Source organism: Rhipicephalus microplus, chromosome 2 (genome assembly GCF_043290135.1).
Source record: "Rhipicephalus microplus isolate Deutch F79 chromosome 2, USDA_Rmic, whole genome shotgun sequence".
NCBI lineage: Eukaryota > Metazoa > Arthropoda > Arachnida > Ixodida > Ixodidae > Rhipicephalus > Rhipicephalus microplus.
Window position 1 is genome coordinate 300,576,571 of NC_134701.1, and position 15,749 is coordinate 300,592,319.

The 15,749-nt window shown below is 48.6% G+C and overlaps 1 protein-coding gene across 5 annotated transcripts in view; it reads right to left on the minus strand.

Annotated features, from left to right (window-relative positions):
- Positions 1 to 15,749, minus strand: part of tweek (transmembrane protein KIAA1109 homolog tweek) — a 1,194,469-nt gene that overhangs the window by 1,006,230 nt on the left and 172,490 nt on the right. The gene's annotated exons all lie outside the window — the stretch shown is intronic.

The window sequence follows — 15,749 nt, forward strand, 5'->3', positions numbered from 1 at the left end:
ATTCTATTTATTCATATACCCTAAAGGCCCATTTGGGCATTACATAGGGGGGGTAGTTACAATACAGCAGGGTTATGTGCAAAACAGAAATATTTACACAGAACACGAAAAAAATAAAAAAGTTAAATGCAGAAACAAATTTCGCACCAAAGAAGACATAGTAATGTAGCACTCAGTATGGCATAAAACAATGTGTGCGATAACTGATATAATATTGCCACTGATGTAATATTGGCACTGATGTAATATTGGCAATATAGTAGCCAGGACAACCACGACCTTAATATGAGAAGTAGGAGTAACCCAGACAGCATCCCACCAGTAATGATAGAAGAAGTCAGAAACGCCTAGGAGAGCATGCAATGAGGCAAAGCTCCTGGTGAGGATCAGGTAACATTAGATCTGCTCAAAGATGGAGGACAGATTGTGATAGAAAAACTAGCCACCCTGTTTACGAAGTGTCTCCTGATGGGAAGAGTACCAGAATCTTTGAAGAATGTAAACGTCATCTTAATACATAAGAAAGCAGATGACAAGGACTTGAAGAACTAAAGGCCGATCAGCTTGCTCTCTGTAGTATACAAGCTATTTACAAAGGTAATTGCTAGCAGAGTAAAGAAAACATTAGAATTCAATCTACCAAAGGAACAAGCAGGATTTCGAACAGGCTACTCAACAATTGACCACATTCATACTATTAAACAGGTAATAGAGAAATGCTCAGAATACAGCCAACCACTATACTTAGCCTTCATAGATTACGAGAGGGCATTTGACTCAGTAGAAATATCAGCAGTCATGCTGAGTCTACGGCATCAGGGTGTCGACGAAGCATATATAAAAATCCTGCAAGAAATCAACAGGAGATCAACTGCCATCATAGTCCTCCATAAAGAAAACAACAGATGTTAATGAAGAAGGGTGTAAGGCAGGGGGATACAATCTCACCAACGCTATTTACCCCGTGCTTACACGAGGTTTTTAGAGGCCTAGAATGGGAAGAGTTAGGGATAATACTTAATAGAGAGTACCTTAGTAACCTGCGCTCCCCCGATGACATTGCACTGCTGAGTATCTCAGGGGACGAATTGCAACTCATCATTACAGAGTTAGACAAGGAGAGCAGAAACGTAGGTCTTAAAATTATTCTGCAGAAAATTAAGGTAACGTACAACAACCTCGGAAGAAAACAGCGTTTCCAGACAGGTAATAGTGCACTTGAAGTTGTAAAAGACTACGTCTATTTAGGACAGGTAATAACAGCGGAGCCGAACCATGAGATTGAAGTAACTAGAAGAATAAGAATGGGGTGTAGCACATTCAGCAAGCACTCTCAAATCACGACTGGTAGATTGCCACTATCCCTCAAGAGGAAGGTATACAACAGCTGCATCTTGCCGGCACTTAGCTACGGAGCAGAAACCTGGAGATTTACAAAGAGGGTTCAGCTTAAATTGAGGACGATGCAATGAGCGATGGAAAGGAAAATATTAGGTGTTACCTTAAGGGTCAAGAAAAGAGCAGATTGGATCAGGGAACAAACCAGCGTTATGGATATCATAGTTGAAATCAACAAGAGGAAATGGGCCGGGCATGTACGCGTAGGCAGGATAACCGCTGGTTATTAAGGGTAACTGACTGGATTCCCAGAGAAGGCAAGTGGGTTAAGGGAAGACAGAAAGTTAGGTGAGCAGATGAGATTAGGAAGTTAGCGGGTATAAAGTGGCAGCAGCAAGCACAGGACCGAGTTGACTGGAGGAACATGGGAGAGGCCATTGTCTAGCAGTAGACGTAGTCAGGCTGATGATGATGATGATGCCATGCACAAACTTGAAAACAAAACAACAAACCAGTGCATTTTTTTTTCTGCCAGTGACGTGATTTCAGTGAAGATATTACAACAGTACGAGAATAATATTCAGAGTAATTTCTAGCAAAGCAATAGTTATGTGCGCTCAGGAACTTTTTCTGCAACTTTTTCATTCATTTACTTAGGGCACAGAGCAAAAAGCAAACCTTACCTGACTAGGGCATACTACGCACAGAACAGAATCTCAATGCACATTTATTATTTCAAAAAAACAAAACACAACAAAGACCCTCATGACGAGGGTATTACATGGAGGGGGGACAGACAACTTATAGGTTATGCATTTAATAAGTTCCAAAAAAATAGTAATGTAAATGAAGTGAAACAATGTAAAAAAATTATTTCCAAATAGACAAACAACATGAAACAGCTACCAGACTCACCAGAAAATCACCTCAGGTGACAAGAAAAAAGAAGGTCAACATACTTTGATTAGGTTGGAAGTTGTGCGTGAATAAAATCTTAAATTTGCCTGGATTGTGTTTCGTAGCAAGGTCTCATAATAATGCGTTCCATTCAGTTATTGTGCACAGCGAAAATGAGCATAGTGTGAATACTGGCCGTTAATGCATTCGACTTTATAAGTTTGATCACAACGTGGGAAGATGGCTAGCGGCGACTGAGAAATTTATTGTGGAGAATGCTGATGATAAAGTTTATGGAACAGTGAAACCGGAAATTTTTCAGTGACGTGCTAGGTTCTCTAACTCAGCTTTCTTCTTTAACGAGGTGACGCTACTGCAATGTGAATAATCAGAAAAAATGAATCACACAGCACAGTTCTGCAGGGCTTCTATGTTGTTCATGATACGAGGTCTGTTAGAAAAGTATCCGACCTTTGGTGGAAGCAACAACCGGCATAATCGGAGCGTTGAAAACCTAATTCACCTCAACACCGTCCCTTTGGGACTTCACACATTTCTCTCAGCACTGCATTCTGAGAAGGCCTCTTTCGGAATGAAGTTTGGCTCAGCTGTCATTGTAGCCATAATGTCCTCCCTTGTCTGAAATCACTATCCTTCAATGTCCTTTTGAGTTTGGGAAACAGCCAGAAGTCACAGGGGGCCATATCAGGAGTGTAAGGAGCCTGTTGAACTACAGAAGTTTGACTTTTTGCCTAAAAGTCTGAACCAAGAGTGATGAATGTACAGGAGCATGGCCGTAATGGATGCGCCAGTTTCCTGTTGACCACAACTCAGGTCTCTTGTGCTGCACAGCATCACGTAGGCGATGGAGGACATCCTGTAGTACTCTTTGGTGATTGTTTGACCCTGTGGTGCGTACTCGTGGTGTACCACAACGCGTGAGTCGAAGAAAGCACTCAGCATCCCTTTGACATCAATGCCCACTTGGCGGGCCTTCTTTGGTCATGGTAAGATTGAATGTTTCCACTGTGATGATGAGGTTATGGTTTCCGGGTCGTGCTCGTACACGTAAGACACATCAACAGTGATAACGATGTTCATGAAGTTAGGGTCACTGCATGTAAAATTCAGCATGTCCTGTGAGACTTCAGCACTAAGTTGCTTTTGCTCCATCGTGAGCAGTTTCAGCATGAATTTCATCACAACTCTCTTCATGGCCAAATCTTCGGTCATAAGAAATGTGCAAAGAAAGTGATGCCCAATTCTTCCACAATTTTCCGGATAGTCACACGCCGGTCCCGCTTCACCACAGCATTCACTTCAGCAATGACCTGGTCATTTCGCCATATTTATGGCTGACCAGAGCGTGGCTCACTCTCCACTGATGCGGCTGTCTTTAAACCGGTTGTACCACTCCTTAACCTTTGTGCGTCTCATAGCATCGTCACCAAAAGCCGTCTTGATTTTCCGAATCATTTATACTTGGCTGTTGCCCAGTTTCTGGCAGAAAATAATGTAGCAGCGCAGCTACAGTTGCCTTGTCATTTTCCTTACAATGAAAAACCGAGACCACTGCCAGTACCTCGCTTAAACGCTGTGTCCCAGCGACTGACGCTATTGGCAGGCGGTGAAAAATTCGCGCATGTGCACGAAGGTTCAAGGTCGGCTGATGCAAGCGCGCTTGTTTCAAATCCATCAGGTGCTCGCAAAACAAAAATAATAAGGTCGAAAAAGTTTCTACTTCATCTAATGAATGACGCATGCGCACGAAGGTTCAAGGTAGGCTGATGCAAGCGTGCCTGTTTCAAATCCATCAGGTGCTCACAAAAAAAAAATAATAAGGTCGGAAACTTTTCGAACAGACCTCATATAAAAGACCTCAATTTTTTAATGAAACGCAAAATTTTTCATATGACAAGACAGCCGTCAGACTGAGCTGTTGTTGCCATCGCCACTGCCTGCATTGCAGCGGTACATGAAGCGGCCATCTTGTTAAGTTAACGCCGGGGAACCACATTGATCGCATCAGCTAACTTGGTCTTTTGTTGTGATGTGTCGAGTGTTGAAGCCGCATGCTGGGTTCAAGCGGGTTGAAGCTAGAACAGCACGACTAGATGCTGGCGGAGCAGAACTCTCAAACCTCAAACACACACACAGCGCTGTGTGTGTTTACGTGTTCTACTCCATCTGCGTCTAGTTGCGCTGTTCAAACATAGCATGATAAACTAACTAGCCCCCCAACACACTGTGGGTTGATTCCGCACATGTTTCCATAACTGATTTTGAGTTTTACGGTGCTGACGTTTCATAATGGAGACTCGCAGCGCCTCCCAAACGGTTGACCTGAAAATAAAAGTTGGAAGTCTTGAAAGATTGATTCATTGATATGTAAGGTTTAACATCCTAAACCATCATGTGATTATGAGAGACACCGTACTTGAAGGCTCCGGAAATTTCGACCACTTGGGATTCTTCAGCGTGCACCCAAATCTCACTTCGCGAGCCTACAGCATTTTCACCTCCATCAAAAATGCAACCACCGCAGCCAGGATTCGATTCCGCAACATGCGGGTCAGCAGCCAAGTACTTTAGCCACTAGACCAAAAGTTTTTAAGGGTTGACCAAGGAGGCACCACCCAGCAAACATCACACGAAAGTACAGCGTTAAGCCTAATTTCAAGTGCATACAGTAGAAACTGTTTCAAGTACAAAAGTTCTCGAATTTAAAGTGCGAACAAGTCAACTCAACGACGATAGTTTTGAGGACATTCTTATTGACAGCCGCTTTGGAAAATTCGTTGCCGTGGACAGCAACGTTGATACATGCGGTCCACTAACAAACAGAAAAACTGTGCAGATGGTTCGGCTAGTGGACGACGGCAACATAGAAACGAACCGCCACTAGTACACTGTACTGCCACCGAGCACTCGCAGGTCTTGCTCTCGCGCTGTGGTTTTTATGTTTTGTTGAAGAAAGCAGCGCTGAATAAGCACTTCGACATGTGTATTGCTTAGAGAGCTGTCAGGATTGAATCAATAAATATGCAGGTTCTGGGGCATTTTCCTTAATAGAAAGTTTGCTTAATCCGAAGTTTTTTTCGCTTCCTATGAACTTCATATTAATAGGAGTCGACAGTAAAAAATGAAACGAAGCTTTAAAAGAGTAGCAAGTGATAACACAATTTTTCATTTTTTCACAAAAATGTCCGTAATGCCAGTCTTGAACAGCAGAAACGACCAGAGTAGCTTCGAGTTTATTTAAAGGGGGTGCGTGCTCTGTGCCGAGGCCCTTGGCATATACAAACTGCCTAGGCTAATAATGTAGCCAATCGCTACAGGCACGCTTGTGGGCACTTGCTGCAAAATTTAGTCATCGCCATCATCCAGTTCCTCCGAGTCTCCCTTGCAGCACACATCATTCACAATGCCCTCATCCACGCACGATTTTGCAGTGAGCTTCATCGTTTCACCGAGTCTCGGACCACTCGCCCGCAGCCCGTGGATGTGTCGACTCATAGGCAGCTACGTCATATGCATGTGATGCAAAAGCCCCGAGCCAGTTAAAGCGACCTTGGGCCATCTGCGTGCTTGATGCTCTCTGTGTCCACTGTGGCGTCTACTATGCCGTCTGCTCCGTCCATAGCTGCGACACAGGCCACAACACCGAACCAATTCCAACATCAACCAGCAGTTAGACAGTGAATAATACCTATTTTCATTTTGATTTGATTGATATGTGGGGTTTAACGTCCCAAAACCACCATATGAGTATGAGAGACGCCGTAGTGGAGGGCTCCGGAAATTTCGACCACCTGGGGTTCTTTAACGTGCACCCAAATCTGAGCACATGGGCCTACAACATTTCCGCCTCCATCGGAAATGCAGCCGCCGCAGCCGGGATTCGAACCCGCGACCTGCGGGTCAGCAGCCGAGTACCTTAGCCACTAGACCACCGCGGCGGGGCTATTTTCGTTTTTATGAAACTTACTGTAAGTGAACTACTAGAGCAAACATGCATCGTAGACCCGCATGGTTGTTCAGGCGCTGTTTCTCCTGGCGAGTATCGTGCATATTTGCCCGACCTTCAGAAATACGCAAACGCTTGACATGGCTCAGAATATCAACAACAAGAACTGGGAGCGTGAACAATGCAAAATCCAGAATCCATAAATGTATAATATGCGGACAAAAAGCGAAGAGAAAGCAAAAGTGCATCGAAAAATTCCCGTGTGTAATTTAAGATGGCAGCACAGCCACGCGCACCACGCCGTTGTCTGCCAGCTGCCCGAACAAAATTGTTCGGACAGTTCCGGCCCGCCCACAGGCATGCGAAAAACGAAAATGCGTCCGAGCTATTCCGTACGAGTGAGTGGAGCTTCCGGTAGGTCCTATAAAAAACACTAATGCGATGCCGGCATCTGGGTCATCCGGAGCTGTCTGGGACAGGTAAATCAAAGAGCTCATTGTCCTCATCTTCATCGGCCACAATCAAATCACCCCAGAAAATGTCCCGCCCTCCTGTGGAGTCAAGGACGCGCTGCCACAAATCGCCGCCGAAGTGGTCCTGTTCGGAAGCTTCTGGCTTGGTATCAGCTCCAATGTCGCCGAAGTCAGCCTTGAATAACAGTTTCGTACACATGTTGCCGTTACCTCCACCCACGAAGCCTTCATCATCTTCACAGCTGAATACTGGGACAGTCGAAGTGGCAAGCTGGATGCAAGGTGGCCAACAGCTATGAGCAGTCGCTCCACACTGCAACCCTTACAGGAAGTCCTAAACACGTGGATTATGCCCAAGACAAGCGATTGCACTTTCAACGCTGTGTTTACTGGCAGGAAAAGGCCCAAAAGGCCTCCCATTTGCCATCATGACCACACATGCACACCAACAACGAGCAACATGTGTACACGACATACAGGCCGGGACGCGTGAAACAGCTCTGGGCCGGTTTATAGCCAGAAAAAAAAAAATTTAATGCGAGCCAGAGCGGCTGCCGTCACAAAGTGGCGAATATGGGCAAAGGAGTTGCGGGAGAGTGAAGAGAGAGAAGCATACAGTGGGAAGGCAACTTTGAAAACCATAACACGCAGGAAAAAGCAGGTCGGATAACTTGCTTGAAAGATGTATCAAACGCATAACTCACACGTAGGATAACTTGGGTGAGCGCACTGCACATGCAGAGGTCAAATAATTGCATTATGGCGCTAAGGGGCTTGTACTGCCCCACCTACTTCATTTCTTGCAATTCTTTCCGTGTACAGTCATATCTCCCTACAACGAATTCCGCTTCAACAACATTTCTGCTACAATAAAAAATTTTCGGTTAACCGTCAGAGGTATTAGGAGTCAATGCATATTCTTGCCACAACGAACATTTTTTTTCTTCTGCCGTTCCACTTCAACAAAATTTGATTGTTATTTCAGGCTTGGATATTTAATGCCATGCAGTAAACACAATTTTGAACGTTTTGATGCATTTTTAGAATGTAAAAATATGTCTATAAAGTCTAAAATGTGCATTGCCACCACCAGAAGCCGCAGCTGTTTACCAAGCATGGGGGCCACCATTGCTCGATAGAGATGGCTATGAGACTGCCCTACTTTTCATGATGATAAGGGGCGCGAAAAAAACGACACACAACAGAGAAGAAGTACACGGGACGACGCGCTACTAGCAACTGGAATATTTTATTCAGGAAACACCATTTATACCGCAGTGACATCAAATTTAACCCAACGAATCGACCAAAAACTAAAACTACATGCTCAGCATGCCTACAAGTAACGTTGCAGATAGGCTATCTCCCCTTCCTGCAGACTGATAGAGGGGTGGCTGATGCAATCGGGCCCCTCCCTCTGGATAAAGAGGGCTTCTATAATCTCCCTCTCCACTGAGCCCCTGTGCCTGTAGATTACAGTTGTCTGCTCAAATGCCGGCTTACAGTTACCCTGATCGCATCCTCTGCAATGCATCGCCAGATGCGTGAACGGCCTTCCTATTAAAGAGCTGCTGTGCTCTCGCAACCGCACGTTGAGGCATCTACCAGTTTGCCCTATGTATGCCTTGCCGCACGACAGTGGTATTCTATATACAACACCACGTGCGCAAGGAACGAACTGCCTTACGTGCTTAATGGCACATCCTCTTTTTTCACACTGCTTTGGCCTACCTGTCTTCTTACCAACCGCTGAGCAGATGCGGATGATCTCGTGTTCTCCGCAGAAAACAAGGTGGGCCGCATCTGCTCAGCGGTTGGTAAGAAGACAGGTAGGCCAAAGCAGTGTGAAAAAAGAGGATGTGCCATTAAGCACGTAAGGCAGTTCGTTCCTTGCGCACGTGGTGTTGTATATAGAATACCACTGTCGTGCGGCAAGGCATACATAGGGCAAACTGGTAGATGCCTCAACGTGCGGTTGCGAGAGCACAGCAGCTCTTTAATAGGAAGGCCGTTCACGCATCTGGCGATGCATTGCAGAGGATGCGATCAGGGTAACTGTAAGCCGGCATTTGAGCAGACAACTGTAATCTACAGGCACAGGGGCTCAGCGGAGAGGGAGATTATAGAAGCCCTCTTTATCCAGAGGGAGGGGCCCGATCGCATCAGCCACCCCTCTATCAGTCTGCAGGAAGGGGAGATAGCCTATCTGCAACGTTACTTGTAGGCATGCTGAGCATGTAGTTTTAGTTTTTGGTCGATTCGTTGGGTTAAATTTGATGTCACTGCGGTATAAATGGTGTTTCCTGAATAAAATATTCCAGTTGCTAGTAGCGCGTCGTCCCGTGTACTTCTTCTCTGTTGTGTGTCGTTTTTTTCGCGCCCCTTATCATCATGAACCAGCACCAACTCGCCCAACTTTTTACTTTACTGCCCTACTTTTGCCACCATCTTGCTTCTAAGCTGCAGACAGCCCAAAGCTGAAGCTCAGTCCCTGGTTCATTAAGTTTCGTTCACACTGCTGCTGGGTGAAATTGTGAAACAATGCCTTTTCCAATGCCAAATGCCAATGCTCTTGGTTATTATCATGCTTGGCCAGTGTAGTCACTGGTCAGAGTGGCTGTTCGTCCGTGTTATCAACCAAATCAGCCAGCTGTGACTAGTGGATAAGAATAGCATAGACTAAGGCATAAGTCACTGCTACACGATACCACGCCGTTATGTCGGCATTATCGAATTTTGACGACGCACAGCTGCTGGTGTTAGCATGTTAGTGCAACAGTTAGGTTCGTTTAAAAAAGCTGTTGCGGCCGTTGTTTCAGCATGCTTTTCGACATGGCGTTGCTCAGCAGGTGTGATAATCATGACACAGCTGGGAAAGAAAAGGAAGCAGTCGACACTTTTTGATTTTTGGAAATAAAAGTTCTCTTATTTTGCTAGCTCAGGTTAACTATATCTTTTCCAGTTTCACTACAATGAAATTCCCCCTTCACATAATTTTTTTCCGCGCCCCGTCAGTTTTGCTGTAGCAGGGTTCGACTGTAAAAGCCATTTACAAGTTCGACTTGTAAAAGCCACAGTAAAACGGGAAAAGCTACAGCGTTGACCTTCGGTCTGCTGTCAAAATGCTTGCGGACGTATGGAAGGCAGTAACGCAAGACACGCTTCGCAACTGCTTTCGCCACGCGGGCTTCGTACTCGACACAGAGGCAGCAGACTTGCCTGAAGAAAGCGACAGTGTGACTGACTTGTACCCTCTCATGGACGATATTATCAACGACCTCCACTCCGCTGGTGCTTCCATGCCCACGGAAATAACTTTTGAGCGGTTCGTCGACGCTGACAACGAGCTCGACTTATGCGCAGAGCTAATCGACGACGAAATAGTCAGTCAGGTTATGGCGGATTAAGACGACTTTGATGACGAAAACGAGGAACCAATGCCTGCGTCACCTACGACCGCCAAATTGATGCGAGCATTGATGACGCTGCAATCGCTGTACAGTGATGACATGACCTTTGCTCAGATCGAGGCAAATGTGATCACATGCAAGGGAAACGTCGTTCAAACAAGGATCAACAAGTTTTTCAAGCTGCTGAAGCTCTAACACTGGCTGCCCTGACAGCACTCGCTGTCGGCTGCATGCATTTTTTTTAACGGCTCTTTTCAGAGCCACCCCACTGATGCTTTGGCAGAGTTCCGGAAGTCTGGTACTTCGACCTTGACCCTCTTGATCCGAGAAATATTAATGAAATGGTACGTTTTTTGCTTGCATTGAGAAATATTAGCAAAATGGTGCGTTTTTTTGCTTGCATTGAAAATTATCAGTAAAATAATGCGTTTTTTTTTTGCTTGCGTTCATTTTTTCGGACTGCCTGAATTTTCGGACGGTTTTTTGCTCCCTAGAGGGTCCGAAAAATCGGCAGTTGACTGTATTTCCACGATCATGTGGGTATAGTTCGTTTTAGTCAAAAGCTTGTTCTAAATGGGGCCGTTATACGTGGACTATATTGAAATAGATTTTTACTCTTAATGCTCATGCAAATTCTAACAATGAGATTCTGTTCTACTTTGCTCACTAGCAATCCCAGATTATTTTCCAGTGCTGTACCAAGAAATGAAAGCAAATGCGAAATAGTACGGCCAAGAATGGCCGCAGTTCTTTTGCAGCAGCAAGCATATAGATTACAGTCAATCACGAATATATCAAACTCGAAGAGGATCACAAAATAGTTCGATGTATCGATCACTCAAAATACAAAATATGCGTATTGTCACGTGCGTCGTCGTCACTGGAATCCACAGAAGACGAGAATGCGGCAGACAAGGTTTATTAGTAAGGAGGCGTACTTGTGCCTCTCGCTTAGGACACAAAAGGAACACTAACAGGATCGAAGCAGCGTGCCCATGCACAGCTGCCGTTCCACCAAAGAACAACCCACAGCTTACGTGCTGCCAGTTATTTAAGCGCTGAGAAGACAACACAGAACATGCGCACACCTATCATCAGAAACTGCACTGTCTGATATGATGGGCCCATCGGAAGTTAATCGCAGTCCGCTCTAGCCTATCTAAATGACGCGACGGCTGTCGCTCTATAGTGGCAGCTGCGCAGAACGGCATGGCACATGGCAGTATTCAAGGCCTAAATGAAAGCACCTCAGGCCTCAGAAATCATTACAAGCAATAACATAATAATTCGCAGGCAGTATAACAAAGAACAATGTGTAAACTGCAAGTTACTCCACTTTATTTTGCATGAAAGTAGTTCAAAAATCTGTTTTGTGTTTCGCACCCTGTCAAGTTCCAGTCATCCTCAATATCATTAAAGCTTTTCATATTAGCTAATTAAGCTTTTTGGTTACAGCAGCGTTGATTGACACAGAATGCCAATGCAATCTTTGTAGCACGGCCAAACGTTGGTTAGCGAAAGCAGCGAAGGCGTTGGCATATTCATAATTGCATGGGTACACTTTGTGGGAATTGAGGCTGGCCCGCTGCCTTTGCGCGGGCGTTCCCGCCTTTTCTGCCGTTCTCATGTCCCGACATGTCTGCCCTCCTTGCTGTCTGCCGCGCTGGGAAGGGCGGAGTGACGTTTAACTCCCTCAACCGGAAGCGGATGTGGACTGTGGCGCCACGCGCGGGGACCCCCGAGAGGTTTTCGCGCGCTGCGTCGGGAGAGGACAGACAATACTCTCCGGGACAGCAAACGGTGAGTCACGCAATCTTTTCCGTCCGTCGACTCCCGTCGCTCGGGGGGCTCGTCGGACTTCGCTGACGGCGCCTCGCACCCAAGGCGAACGCTCACCTTTTGTTGCCCCGCTGCGTACGCACGGCCGAAGGGCGGTACGGTGTCCTAGTGCGTGGCCTCGCTACGCCGACCCGTCTCCCTTCGAAGCCAACGCGAGCGCCTTTGCCCTCGCTCGAGCAACCGGGCCTTTGTTCTGGTGTCTCCATGGATCACCTTTACCGTGGAGACGTGCTCGTGGCACCCTGTGTAGTACTTTGTGCCCGTGGCGTGGATAAGCCTACTTGCTTTCCCGCCGCGCCTTTTTGCAACGGGCTGTACTGCGTTTGGTGTTGCCACAATAAAGTGTTGCGACTTGAGCAGTATCGTGTTTCCCGCCACGGCGACGGTTAACGCGTGCCCTGCGGCTCGCTAAGACCGGACCCACGCTGGTGGCCGTACTCCTTCGGGAGACGTGTACACCACACTGGCGCCCAACGCGGTATCAAAAGCTCTAGCTTTTGACTGCTCTTAGCGAGTCAGTTCGCCTGCGCGATTCGGGCTCGTCGCAACATGTCTGCTTCGTGGCATGCCGCGTTGAACAAAGAGGCCACCGCCTCTATCGACGGGCGCCCTCCGGCGCTCGCCTGTGTCGTCACCCCTTTTTGTGGTGTATGCACTCCTACGTGGTAGCTGACGCGCTATCTCGTGCCCCCTGTTGTCTGCCGAGAACCTGGATTTCGGTGCGACGGCCGCTCGCGGTGCCTTAGCACATGCAAGCGTCGGGGGCGAAACAGCAGCTTCGCCGCCATTCGGCGAGAAGGGTGAGTCCCCATGCGGACAAACCTTGGCTGATAACCAGGTAAGCGGCGCACCGCGAAGCGGCCGAGCGGGGGAGCTTTCCGAAGGCCACGAGGCCGAGAGCGAACCCGTAACGCCGACTCACGCGGCAGTTGCTGCGGTCCTGAGTGGGCGCGATACCAGACTCCCCCCATTTGGGAGAATGGGAATTGCTTTCGGCAGCGAAGAGCTACTGAAGGCTCAGCAGGGTGATCCGTTTCGAGTCTCGGAGGGACGGAGCGCCGTATACGCTGCTTGCTCTGCGGCGGGCGCCGTTAAACCGTTTTGAGGCCCGGAGCGCCGTTACGCTGCTTGTTCTGCGGCGGGCGCGATTAGGGGGCTGAAACAGCGTGTGTCGCTGAGTCCCCGGCGGATTCATTTTGCTGGACCATGACGGGCTCCTGCTGAAGTATATAGCCACTGACGACGACTCCATAGACCCGTTTAAAGTGGTTATGCCCTAAAGTCTGAGAGCCGCACTGTTGCGATCCTCTCACGATGAATCCATGGCCGGTCACCTGAGTGGCTCGAAAGTTTTTGCAAACTGAGCGATGTTGTGACCTGGCCCGGCACGAAGCGTGGCTTTTATCGCTATTCCGTGCCTGCCACGTCTCACAAACGGTTGAGCCAAGGGTTGGAAAGCCGCCCGGTCTTATGAACCGATTGTCAGTGAGCGTCCGTGGCGCGTACTAGCTGAAAGATCCCCTTTGGGAAAACTCAGCCGTGCCCACATCGCAGACCTGAAGCCCTTTGTCACGGTCTGACGAGCTCGCGCCAGTGCCCTGCGGCACTTCGCGCAAGCAACGGGCACACCCGGAGCGGCGGACCACATTCGGACCCCGCACCGGTATAATCTGAGGAAGCGGTCTCCTTTGTGCTTTCGCGCCGGACGGCGGACTTCTCCGCAACCGAAGGCTCTCAGTTTACTGTCTAGCCTCAGTATAGGTTAGCTTCTTTACGGCTTTTTCTCGTAAAGAAGTTGACCCCGCCCTGTCTGCTGCCAGTGTTTCTTTTTTAAGTGTTCATGTGTATTTTATGTTTCTTTTGTCTACTATTAAGTGTTATTTGTATTCTATGTTTAGTGTCAGTTTGCTCTGTGTGTACTTTTTTTTTCTCGTCTTCGTTTCGTCTACCGCGAAGGGAGCTGTGTGTGACCTTGAGTGTCGGTGCTTGCCGGCAGAGAGAGAGACGAAGGACGCTTTGCGCCTACGCTCGCGCAGCCGTCGGCAGTGTGTGTGCGTGCGTGATGCTTCAGTGCGAGCCTGCGAAGAGTGCGTCGGCTTCCCCTCCATCGACGCGGACACTGGAGGTACTGGGGGGCATTGACCCACTGACGTCAGACCATCTGGCTGTGCTCGGCTGTCGCCGAAGAAGCCGTGCTACCTTTCCCACCATGGCTCCTGCGCGAGGCCAGCTGAAAGCAGCTATATGCTGACGGCCAACGCCAGGGCGCCTCGCAGCCAATTTTGGTTCGGCCTCCCTGACCACCGGAGACGCCCGGCTTCCCGCAACGTCCAGCTCCGTCATCGAGCCAGAAATGCGGGGCCTCCGAACAACCGAAGCGGCTTTCATCGGACTCGCGGCTGATCAAGAGCAGCAACGAGCCATCAGTGAGCCCCCTCCCGTACCTCTGACCTCGCACTCGGGCATCGCACCCAGCGGGCACTGTCACGCCCTTTTCCGACCCTCCGCAAAGTGGACGCGATCCCTCTTCAACACCACGAACACTAGTGCCACATTTCTGTGCTCCCTTCCGCAGTTATTTTTATAGTGTCATGTGTTTATTTTGTTATTTATGTTTTTGTTTCTCCTTTGTAATCATTTTTTTTTAGCAGCAGGAGCAGGGCTGGACTGAGGTTAGCTGTCGCTCATAGCAGTGTCATTTTAACTGCATGGGTGACGTCCGGCTGCCTTTTGCAGACCGGTAAAGAGCAAATTTAGGAGCGGGGGATGTGGGAATTGAGGCTGGCCCGCTGCCTTTGCGCGGGCTTTCCCGCCTTTTCTGCCGTTCTCATGTCCCGACATGTCTGCCCCCCTTGCTGTCTGCCGCGCTGGGAAGGGCGGAGTGATGTTTAACTCCCTCAACCAGAAGCGGATGTGGACTGTGGCGCCGCGCGCGGGGACCCCCCGAGAGGTTTTCGCGCGCTGCGTCGGGAGCGGACAGACGGTACTCTTTGGGACAGCAAACGGTGAGCCACGCAATCTTTTCCGTCCGTCGACTCCCGTTGCTCGGGGGGCTCGTCGGACTTCGCTGACGGCGCCTCGCACCCAAGGCGAACGCTCACCTTTTGTTGCCCCGCTGCGTACGCACGGCCGAAGGGCGGGACGGTGTCCTAGTGCGTGGCCTCGCTACGCCGACCCGTCTCCCTTCGAAGCCAACACGAGCGCCTTTGCCCTCGCTCGAGCAACCGGGCCTTTGTTCCGGTGTCTCCGTGGATCACCTTTACCGCGGAGACGTGCTCGTGGCACCCAGTGTAGTACTTTGTGCCCGTAGCGTGGATAAGCCTACTTGCTTTCCCGCCGCGCCTTTTTGCAACGGGCTGTACTGCGTTTGGTGTTGCCACAATAAAGTGTTGCGACTTGAGCAGTATCGTGTTTCCCGCCACGGCGACGGTTAACGCGTGCCCTGCGGCTCGCTAAGACCGGACCCACGCTGGTGGCCGTACTCCTTCGGGAGACGTGTACACCACAACTTTCGCGGCACCGGCAATGGCAGCCTATGGCGTCTAGAAATAGACAACGCACTCTCGGAGCGAACGGACACAGCAGACACAGTCGGACCGAAACAAACAACACGAATTTATTTAACTGCTTTTAGGACGACGATACCGTCAGCCGAATCAATACATAACTATTTATCAACACACTAAATCAACCTTACACAATATTCCACATCACTTAACAACATGACAAACAAAAGGTGGTATCGCCAAGGTCGACTCACCACGAAGAATCGCGATCAACAACCCCTGGTGAGGCACTCCGGGACCACCGCAATAGACGACTGCT